The sequence below is a fragment of the Oncorhynchus gorbuscha genome, linkage group LG08, assembly GCF_021184085.1.
Source record: "Oncorhynchus gorbuscha isolate QuinsamMale2020 ecotype Even-year linkage group LG08, OgorEven_v1.0, whole genome shotgun sequence".
Classification (NCBI taxonomy): Eukaryota; Metazoa; Chordata; class Actinopteri; order Salmoniformes; family Salmonidae; genus Oncorhynchus; species Oncorhynchus gorbuscha.
The window spans coordinates 36,860,424-36,872,500 of NC_060180.1; the positions used below are offsets into that span (position 1 = coordinate 36,860,424).

The window sequence follows — 12,077 nt, forward strand, 5'->3', positions numbered from 1 at the left end:
ATTATACCACCCACCACTGCGACCTGTATGCTCTAGTCGGCTGGCCCTCGCTACATATTCGTCGCCAGTCCCACTGACTCCAGGTCAAGTCTATGCTAGTTAAAACTCCACCTTACCTCAGCTCACTAGTCACGATAACAACACCCACCCGTAGCACGCGCTCCAGCAGGTATATCTCACTGGTCATCCCCAAAGACAACACCTCTTTTGATCGCCTTTCCTTCCAATTCACTACTTGCACATCCTCATCTGCTCATCTATCACTCCAGTGTTAATCTGCTAAATTGTAGTTACTTTGCTACTATGGCCTATTTATTGCCTTACCTCCTCACACCATTTTCACACACTGCTTATAGACTTTCTTTTTTTCTATTGTTGTAACGTTGTTCATTGACTATAGCTCAGCATTCAATACCATTGTGCCCTCCACGTTCGTCACTAAGCACAGGACCCTGGGACTGAACACCTCCCTGTGCAACTGGATCTTGGACTTCCTGATGGGCCGCTCGCAGGTGGTGAGGATAGGCAAACACATCCGACACGGTGACCGTCAACACGGGCCCCTCGCGTGCGTGCTTCGTCCCCTCTTGTACCTGTTCACCCATGACTGCGTGGCGGTGCATGACAGCAACACCATCATTAAGTTTGCCGATGACATGACGGTGGTTGGCCTGATCACCGACCATGATGAGACAGCCTATATGGAAGTCAGTGACCTGGCAGTGTGGTGCCAGGACAACAACCTCGACGTCAATGTCAGCAAGACAAAGAAGCTGATCGCGGACTACAGGAAAAGGAGGGCCGAGCATGCCCCCCCATCCACATCGACATGGCTGCAGTGGACGGAGCCTAGAGCTTCAAGAATCTGTGTCCACATCACTAAGGCATTATCATGGTCCACACACACCAACACAGTCCTGAAGAAGGCACGGCAATGCCTCTTCCCCCTCTATTGCTAAAAAGATTATGCATGGGCCTTCAGATCCTCAAAAAGTTAAATAGCTGCGCCATTGAGAGCATCTTGACTGGCTGCATCACCACTTGGTTTGGCAACTGCTTGGAATTTGACCGCAAGGCCCTACAGAGGGTAGTGCGTATGGCCCAGTACATCACTGGGGCCAGCCAGCCTCCCAAATAATAGAACGTTTGTTCTGATACCACACGGCAAGGGGTACCGATGCACCAAGTCTGGGACCAACAGGACTCTGAACAACTTCTACCCCCAAGCCATAAGACCGTGAAATAGTTTGTCCGAGTAGCTATTGGTTAACTCTTTAACTATGTGCATTGACCCTTTTTGCACTAACATTTTTATTCATCACTTAGGCTACTGCTGTTTATAATCTATCCCGTTGCCTAGTCACTTTATCCCTACCTATTGTATCTACCTCAATTACCTTCTACCCCAGCACATTGACTTGGCACCCCGTGTATATAGCCAGGTTATCGTTACTCCTTGTGTATTTCCTCAAATTCTTCTTCTTCTATTGATCCTTCTTTTCGCTCTGCATTGTTGGGAAGGGCCCGTCAGAAAGCATTTCACTGCTAGTCTACACCTGTTGTTTACGAAGCATGTGACAAATAAACTTGATTGATTTGGAAAAATATGACGTGAGTATTAAAAACATTAACAGGGGTAAAAACAATTTAGTGTACAACTTCATCCAACGATCAGGGTATTTCCATAATTACATGTCAGCATGAAAAAAAAAAGATTACACTCAAATCATGGGAAAACTGAATAAAAGGCTTCCCATTCTCTTTTTGGAGACTTGAATGAAACACCAGATAAGTGGACAGGAGAGAGCAGTTGAAGGCTCCCTCTCATTGGTCCTGGACAACAATGTCAACAACCCCGTGCACCTGTGTCAGCTGTTTACAGTCCAGAGCTGCTACCAGCTTCCTGTGTCCAGCCTGGGTGGGTATGAAGTGTTCTGTCCGAGTCACCGTAGAGTGGCTCCCAACATCACTTGAGAGAGGAGAGAGACAAGAGTTATCAATTAAAGCAGGGATGAGCAACTGATGGGGAGCCTACAAAACATCTGAACTCAGCATGAGGGGCCGCAGTGGCTCAAGGGTCTGGGTAACAGCATCTATACCCACACATGCAGTCAGCGCTCTAAGTGAAACATTTTAGTGGCTCGCCCTCTCGACAGTGGAGAGAGAAACTTTTAGAGTTCATTTCCTGCAATTCTATACATTGTCACGGAGCGTAGAGAAAATGTTGCAGTTCTAAAGGAAGTTTGTTGTAATTCTACACATTTTGCCATGAGGCGGATAGAAGATTTAACCATTTTAAAGCTCATTTCCTGCAATTCTCCACATTCTGCCATACGATAGAGAGAAACGTTTTCAGTTTTTAATATATCTGAGTGAGAGTGACTAACAAAATCAATGGGGGGGCCCCCCCAGTTGTAGTAACCTTGTAGTTACCATGACTACTACAAGTTTAGATAGCTGGCGTGACAGAAAATATGTATTTACCTCATTTGTTGGATATTTAACAATTATTTAATTTAACAAACAGTAAGGTACTTCTGTCCTACCAATGCTGTGTTGAAGAGATGGTTTCCACTCTAGCTTCCTGCAGTTAGTCTGGACATATGGTCAAGCAAACGGGTTTTTGCTAGAGATAGTTTGAGCTGACAATGACTTGGTGATTAAAAACCTAAAAAATGGCATTCTATAGACAAGATGTGGTGTGTGTGACCCGAGGTAGAGAGAGCCTGGAGTTTAGAACAATGCCTCATTGCCTCATCTTCCCGGCATCTGGGAAACTATGCCGTGTTGGAAGTAAAACAACATCCCGTGCAGATAACCATGAGATGGACCAAGGTGGCTTATGGGAAGGGTAGAAATGATTGAGCATTTTTTAGGGCCTATATAAGATCTGTTTTTTCATGATCAGTCAAGCACTCGGCAACATACTTTGGAGTGTGGGGTCGACGCTTTCATTATTGCCATAATGAATCCATGTTAAATAAAGAGGATTGCTTGAATAACTGCCCAAGTCTCTCTCAGTACTGACATTTCCACGACACAGGCTAGACTAACTTATGATTATGATATAAATAAATTGTTGACATGAGCTAATTGAGTGACTGTCAGTGACTGACATAAGAAAAAAAACTGCTGATGGACAACCACATTTCAAAATTGATTCTAACTCTCAACAGTAAGTTGAGTTCCCATTTTTTAAATTTTTATAATTAGGGGAGGGAATTTGATGCATGTGCATGCGGCTCGTGTGCCGCCCATTGCCCATCCCTGACTAAGAGTAACTGGGAGGGGGAGAGAGATCGAAAGGAATATCATTACTGTCATTGACAGTTAACATTAAAAGAGAGAGGAGAGAGCAGGATAATAGCAAGCTAATAGAGGCGGGTAGTGTCTTACCCCACAACCACCTCTTTGACCTCCTGCAGGCCCAGTCCCTCCACCCTGAGCACCACGCCCCTCAGTGTACGTGGCAGAGGGTTGGTGAACGTGATCTTGGCTGTCATCTTCTTACCTACCACCGCCTCCCCTACAGCCTGAGGAAACAAACACAATAACTATTTTCAGCGCTGCTGTTTATCTGTGAAGCGACATCTGTATGCAGTCTGTGCCATGGTTCTGAGGCAAGACATCATTACTTCATTTCTGTGGCATTACATTTGTTTTGGGATACTATACTGAACAAAAATATAAACGCAACGTGGAAAGTGTTGGTTCCATAATTTCACGAGCTGAAATAAAAGATCCCAGAAATGTTCCATATGCACAAAAAGCGTATTTCTCTCAATTGTTGTGTTTGGCAGTACGTCCAACCGGCCTCAACTGCAGGCCACGCGTAACCACGCCAGCCCAGGACCTCCACATCCGGCTTCCTCACCTGCGGGATCGTCTGGGACCAGTTATCCGGGCAGCTGATAAAACTGAGGAGTATTTATGTCTGTAATAAAGACCCCTTGTGGGACCAGTTATCCGGGCAGCTGATAAAACTGAGGAGTATTTATGTCTGTAATAAAGACCCCTTGTGGGGAAAAACTCTCATTCTGATTAGCTGTCCTTGCTCCCCAGTGGGTGGGCCAGTTTACCAAGCGCCCCTGCCCAGTCTAATGAATTTATTTCAATTGACTGATTTTCTGAAATGAACTTCAACTCCGTAAAATCGTTGAAATTGTTGCATGTTGCGTTTTATATTTCTGTACAGTATATGTTAATAGAGACAGAGGGAAAAAATGACAGTACACCATTGATTACAAAAAAAGTGTCTCTACATTGTTTGAAATTCAATTGTAAACGGCTTTTATTGACCATCGAATTGACAAAAGATGGAAAAGGTACATCCTGAATCCCAGGAACAGATTGTGTTCATGCTAAACTGTGTCTTACCTCAATGCTGAGGTCGGGTGTGCGTAGCCTGAAGCTGGTCTGAGTGGCCAGGACCTGTTGGGTCTCGCTGACCCGTCCAGACAGAGTCAGCATTAGAGCAGCCTGGTCCACCAGCTGGTCCTGGTAGCTATGGTAGGGCAGGACCCACTGCATGGCCTTCACTGAGGAGGAACAGAGAGAGATTACTGCACATTCTACAGGGACCATTTGAGAGGATGGAGGATGCACATCGGAGAACTTTTTCATATTACGGTGACTGAGCTGAAATGGTGGCAGTGGGGCTAGCTGCTGGCTTCTGTTTGCTTGAGATTAAAGTTGCCCTTAACTCCAGATCTAGGATCAGATTACCCTACCCAAATCCTAACCTTAACCATTAGGAGTATGACAAATATATTACCCTGTAGCAGGGGTTAAGGACACCCTCCACCTCCAGCCACTTACTAACCTTCATTGGGCTTGAGCGCCACAGGCATCTTGTCCTTCTTGACGGTGCCCTTCAGCACCCCGGTGTAGTACATGACTGCCACCTGGATGTGTAGCGTGGTCTTGCGGGTCTGGGAGCTGAAATTGGTCATCACGATGGTCAGCTGGGCGTCAGCCCCCATACGAGGCCCCTCTCCCTCCAACTTCACCTCCAAGCTCACGTCCTCCGCCATGGATGTGGAGTACACGTCAGGCTTGGTGCCATAACGACTGGCTGTCTCCACGGCGATGCGTTCCTCCTCTGATCCTGGTGGGGGGAGAGTGGTGAGAGAGGGAAGGGGGTGAGGAGAGAATATTCTGCTGGAAACTTTGGTGTGTAAATATCTATCGCTGATGTCTGCACAATTAATACATTAATAGTATGTTTCCTCAGAGCCTCAGATGTGAACTCTGATATTACTTTCTTTGTACAGGTAACCATCCGAACCTTAGTGTTTTTATGTGTGTGTATGGTTGCCAAGCTACCCTCTGACAGTGTATGATGACATGACTGTACCTTCGGTGTGTTTGTACAGGTGTGTGATGTCATCGCGTTTGTCAGAGCCCACAGCCTTGGTGCTGATGCAGTGGCCCACAGCCTTCTTTTCACATTGGATCTGAGTGAAGATACCATCCAGGTTCCTCTGCCAGTAGATCTTATCACTGTTCACCTGACCAGACACACACAGAGACAGACAGGAGAAGTAGGGAACGTGTGCAATCTTTGATCAAACCTAGGTAGTTATCCAAGGTCAGTTTTGCCATTCCCTTTCTATTTGGACATTTGGGATGGTTAAGCTGAAAAACTGATCCTAGATCTTCGACCGTCTCCTTCCCATAGTGCTCACCTCAGCAAAGATGAAAGGTGTGTCGTATTTGAGGTAGACCTGGCCGGTGCGGATGGCGGTGACAGAAGCAGGGCCACAGCGGAAGGTCCCCTGGCTGGTCTCCTGCGGGGTGGCGTCTAATGCCTGCCAGCCGCCGTTACCAGGAGGAAGGTCTGGCCTGGCCATCCAACAGTCGTTCCATACATGGAAATTCCTACAGAGAGGAGGAGGGGGGTTGAGATTACATATACGTAGTTAGGATCAGGAGTTTGACCATAGACATCTATTTATATAACTAGAGCCTGGTGTTTTTCTTGATCCAGTCACATGATCAGGAAAATCTCACTTTTTATAGAGTATGATTTGTGTGGCAAGGCAATGGGTATTTAAAGTGGCACACTTTAAACTTGTGGCAGATTAGACGCATTTGATGTGACCAGGAAAACCGGGCCCTACTTAAAGTGGATGATGACTCACCAAACAGAGTCGGTGTTGAGTTCGTCGAACGGCTCCATGTTCTCGTCAAAATACATGTCTGTGGTGAGTGAGACGTCTGTGTCGTGGGCCGACTGGAAGTTTGTTACACTACGGCACGGTATACCCAAGCACCTGAGCACTGAGAGATGGAGAGAAAATGAAAAGGAGGGGGAGGGAGAGCGAGGAGCACAAATGAGGCAAGGCATGAACAAAATTGACACGGATATGAAAAGCAAGCAAAAGGGAGAGATCGCACAGAGAGCAGGGGTGTAAAGTACTGAAATAGAGCCTTGTGTCGTCTTAACATTCTGTGTACTCCCCTTGTCCTAAGGGTCAAAAATGACCCGCCTCCACTAAACCCCTAACATAAAAGCAGTTTCATTTCATTTGAAATCCCAAATATATTTTGCATGAAGAAGCAACCTGTCATTCATCACAAACTTTGTGAATATCTGGGTTTTCCCTCTGCATAATGCAGAAAGAATGCATTTAATCAGTGGACACCACTCGTTTTTATTACAACACACCTGTCATAATGGTTTTCTTTACTAAAGCAGAGGTTTATTATTATTATTGTTAAAGGTACTGCATAGGTGTAAACATTTTCTTTAGCAAGAGATAGCACTTGTATAGCCTAAGAAAGTTGCAGAAATGTGCAGAAAGTAGTTTTGAATGCATTTTATTGAAGGAATCAACAGTCTTGAACTTTTTTAGCAACATAGTGATATATTCCTATATACTGTACAATGAGGAATTCAACTACTAAATACTAGTCTTCTCCCATTTTTTAAAAACTATTCCCCCCCACAAGGTGTATAACCACAACAATATATAAGAATAAAATAAGATACTCTAATTAGCACATGTAGGACATAGTATTTGTTTTTACAGTCCTTCTTTGGGGGGCAGAATTGGCATCTCCTCCTCTTGCCTGCCCCAGCTGCAGCCTCAGGTGGATCAGGACAAGAATCAGCCCCCTGAACAGCTTTCTCAAGTGCTGCAGAAGTTGCTGTGCGGGGAGGCGCTCCCTTCTTTGAATGTGTGGGGTTATAAGTGCCTTTCCCAGCTGCTCCAGGAACACACTCCTCTTGTTCCGCTTACCAGGCATCCAGGTAGGGTTGATTTTGTTCCATATCATGAAGACATTGTATGAGGACACATCAATGATGAACCTGAGCATTTCGCTACACTCGCATTAACATCTGCTAACCATGTGTATGTGACAAATAAAATTTGATTTGATTTTGATTTGAACAAGATGATGTTATGGAAGATGACCAGGGGCCAGCGGGCAGTCGTCTTCCTGCAGCTGTAAGTTCCAATCACCTTGTCCAGGTTGTCCACGCCTCCTTTGTTGTGGTTGTTGTCCAGGATGGCTGGCTTCCTGTCCTCACGATCACTGTGAATCTCAGTGATTTGTGCAGTGTGCTTAGGAGGACCACATTCTTGTTCGTCTTCGGGAGGTAAGAAACTAGATTGGTGGTGGGGGGGAAGGCAACCTTTGATGAAGGCCTCTCTCCCCCTTGTTGCGAGGAGTGCAGGGGGAGATCAGGCTTGTTCCTCTTTGGGAGGTAAGAAACTAGAGTGGTGGTGAAGGCAAACTGATGAGAAGGCCTCGCTCCCCCTTGTTGTGAGGAGTGCACGGGGAGCTCAGGCTTGTTCCTCCTTGGGAGGTAAGAAACTAGATTGGTGGTGGGGGGGAAGGCAAACTGATGAGAAGGCCTCGCTCCCCCTTGTTGTGAGGAGTGCAAGGGGAGCTCAGGCTTGTTCTTTCTAACTGTGCCAACCATGGTGATCTTCTTCTTCAGGAGCTGCTGGCTGAGTTCAATCAGTAGTACACATAATCTCAATTTCTCATTGTGTGTGTGTCTTTGTGGTTTTTGTGTAAATGATTTTATAACTGCCGGGTCAATTTTTTTTATTTAATTTTTACCTTTATTTAACCAGGCAAGTCAGTTAAGAACATATTCTTATTTTCAATGACGGCCTGGGAACAGTGGGTTAATTGCCTGTTCAGGGGCAGAACGACAGATTTGTACCTTGTCAGCTCGGGGGTTTGAACTCACAACCTTCCGGTTATGTAGCACTTGCTACAGACGGGAAACCCTAGACTCACTCCAATTCGCATAACGCCCCAACAGATCCCCAGATGACGCAATCTCTATTGCACTCCACACTGCCCTTTCCCACCTGGACAAAAGGAACACACTATGTGAGAATGCTGTTTATTGACTACAGCTTAGTGTTCAACACCATAGTGCCACAAAGCTCATCACTAAGCTAAGGACCCTGGGACTAAACACATCTGCAACTGGATCCTGTACTTCCTGACGGGTCGTCCCCAGGTGGTAAGGGTAGACTACAACACATCTGCCATGCTGATCCGCAACACGGGGGTCCTTCAGAGGTGCATGCTTAGTCCTCTCCCGTACTCCCTGTTCACCTAAGACTGTATGGCCAAGCGCGACTCCAACACCATCATTAAGTTTGCTGACGACACAACAGTGGTAGGCCTGATCACCGACATCGATGAGACAGCCTATAGGGAGGAAGTCAGAGACCTGGCAGTGTGGTGCCAGGACAATAACCTCTCCCTCAATGTGAGCAAGACAAAGGAGCTGATCGTGGCCCACAGGAAAAGTAGGACCGAGAATGCCCCCATTCACATCGACGGGGCTTGTAGTGGAGCGGGTCGAGAGATTCAAGTTCCTTGGTGTCCACATCACCAACAACCTATCATGGTCCGAATACACCAAGATAGTCATGAAGAGGGCATGTTAACACCTATTCCCCCTCAGGAGACTGAAAAGATTTGGCATGGGTCCCCAGATCCTCAAACAATTATATAGGTGCATCATTGAGAGCATCCTGATAGGTTGCATCACTGCCTGGTATGGCAACTGCTCTGCATCCGATTGCAAGGCGCTACAGAAGATAGTGCATACGGCCCAGTACATCACTGGGGAAGACTCCAGCCACCCAAGTTACAGGCTGTTCTCTGCTACCGCACGGCAAGCGGTCCAGGAGCGCCAAGTCTAGGTCCTAAAGGCTCCTTAAAAGCTTCTACCCCCCAAGCCATAAGAAAGCTGAACAATTAATCAAATGGCTACCCGGACTATTTGCATTTCTTTACACTGCTGCTATTCGCTGTTTATTATCTATGCATATTCACTTTATCCCTACCTAATTTTGCCTTAATTGCCTTGACTAACCTATACCAACACACATTTACTCGGTACCAGTGCACCCTGTATATAGCCTCATTACTCTTATTCTATTGTGTTACCTTTTCTAACTTTAGTTTATTACATTATAATAATAATATTATATTTTCTTATTCTTATTTTCTTAAAACTGAATTGTTGGTTTTAAGGGCTTGACAGTAAGCATTTCACGGTAAGGTCTGCACCTTACCAGCGCATGTGACGAAATTAAATGTGATTTGATTTGATTTGATTTGACACACCTGTGGTGGTGACCCCAGAGAAGACCCAGCACTGTCCGTATTTGACAGGCAGGCCTCCCTCCTTGTGGTATTTCTTCAGGATCTCCACACTGCCATTCCAAGCTGTAGGGGAAACTCCTCCCACATAGTTCCCTGACCAATTCCCAGCCAGGACCCCATTGTCATCTTGGGAGTTGATCTGGAACGCAACAAAAAAAATGGGAGAGACCGTTTTGTTTTCAATAGGATAAAATATAGCAGCACGTGGTTGTTTTTACTTAACCAGGTAGGTCACTGAGAACACATCTTTTACATTTCTTTTTATTACCATAACGTTATAGTAATGGTCATGAAATGAACATCAACATACCTCAACCTAATTCAGATCAATGAACGTACGCCAGGAATAAATCAACGGGAAAGTATGTGTATGTATGATAAATAAGTATGTTCACTACTGGAGGTCAAATAAGTTGACAGGTAACTCACCATGGCAGATATGACTCTGACCACGTTGACAGGGTCCCCTCTACCAGGCGGAGGGATCTCACTCTTCTCCAGCACATAGAGACAGGCCTCCAGCATCCCCTCAAGGAACTGAACGGCACAGAGAGTGGGAAACAGACAGACAGGGAGAGATGGAAGACATGATTAGGGGTCAACCAATGAACAAATGACTTGTGTTCGTTCTGTGGCTCATAAATGACTTGTGTTCGTTCTGTGGCTCATAAATGACTTGTGTTCGTTCTGTGGCTCATAAATGACTTGTGTTCGTTCTGTGGCTCATAAATGACTTGTGTTCATTCTGTGGCTCATAAATGACTTGTGTTCGTTCTGTGGCTCATAAATGACTTGTGTTCGTTCTGTGGCTCATAAATGACTTGTGTTCGTTCTGTGGCTCATAAATGACTTGTGTTCGTTCTGTGGCTCATAAATGACTTGTGTTCGTTCTGTGGCTCATAAATGACTTGTGTTCGTTCTGTGGCTCATAAATGACTTGTGTTCGTTCTGTGGCTCATAAATGACTTGTGTTCGTTCTGTGGCTCATAAATGACTTGTGTTCGTTCTGTGGCTCATAAATGACTTGTGTTCGTTCTGTGGCTCATAAATGACTTGTGTTCGTTCTGTGGCTCATAAATGACTTCAACGACGGTGGTTTTCAGGATGACTGGAATTCGCCGAAAGAAAGACATCATCGCCGCCGCACTTGATTTTGAATTCCCTCCCCGTCTCGTACTTGTCCGTAGTTCCATGTGCGATCTCCAATCTGTTTCTCTGTGCCGTAGTAGAGTCTTCCCGTGTCATTCAGCACATACTCCTTCTTCTCCTCCTCATCATCCATGTACACGGTGTCATCTTAGGGCGAGTGGGAAGAGGAACAAAGATTAGGTATGCAGTTTTTCAGTTATGCATGGCAAAAATGATTTCTGTTTTTCCTAACATTTCTGAAATGTAATCTGGTGTGAAGTCCACAACACAGTCATATCTGCCACAAATAACTTATTTGATAAACACCGGGGAGAATCGGAGAGAGAGGCAAGGACTATTCACTGTTATTTGATGACTATCTGGACCATACAAAGCAGGGAGAGTGAGTGCAGCCAGGAGAGGGTTAATCACTACTAGCAAAATGCAGGGAGAGGGTTTACTATTACTAGAGGCTAGAATAGGTTTAAATGTTGCTATCACAGTGGCCGGCGCTCACTGAGGGGCCTTACTCATTTAGAGGAAAAGGGATGGATTGTGTGAAATCATCCTAAATGGATAACACACCACAGGGTGGAGTAAGGACCCTATGGGAATATCTGGTTCTCTCTTTTCCACCCTTTGTTGTCTTTACTGACCACATGGACATGATTATCTGTGTGAGACACTGTGAAACAGGAGAAAGCTATTGGGGGGAGGGACAAGAAGAAGGGGAGGCAGAGGGAAAAGCTAGGGTGGGGGTGGGGGGTGGGGGGGTGAGAACTAGCAGAAGGGGCAGAGAGGTTAAACGATATGTTTGGGAGCAGTGGTCAAGATGGGATGTGGGAAGGAAGAGGAAGGAAGAGGTACAAAAAAGGCTACACAAACTAATGGCGGGAGAGGATGCTATAAAGAGGGAGTGGTAGAATCTCAAGGAGGTAGGGAGGAAGGGTAGAGATTGTGTTAAGGTTTTATGGGAGGAGGTACAGTATAGATTTGAGCTGTTGACAGGATCTAGCAGCTGAGAATTGGCTGGCTTTACTACTTAGTAAACATCTACAGCATGTAGAGAGAGAGAGAGCGAGAGAGCGAGAGAGCGAGAGAGCGAGAGAGAGAGAGAGCGAGAGAGGGAGAGAGCGAGAGAGGGAGAGAGCGAGAGAGCGAGAGAGCGAGAGAGCGAGAGAGCGAGAGAGGGAGAGAGGGAGAGAGGGAGAGAGCGAGAGAGGGAGAGAGAGGGAGAGGGAGAGAGTGAGAGAGGGAGAGAGCGAGAGAGCGAGAGAGCGAGAGAGCTAGAGAGGGAGAGA

At 45.9% G+C, this 12,077-nt stretch overlaps 1 pseudogene; it reads right to left on the reverse strand.

Annotated features, from left to right (window-relative positions):
* Positions 1–290: 290 nt before the first annotated feature.
* Positions 291–12,077, reverse strand: part of LOC124041580 — a 43,927-nt pseudogene continuing 32,140 nt past the window's right edge.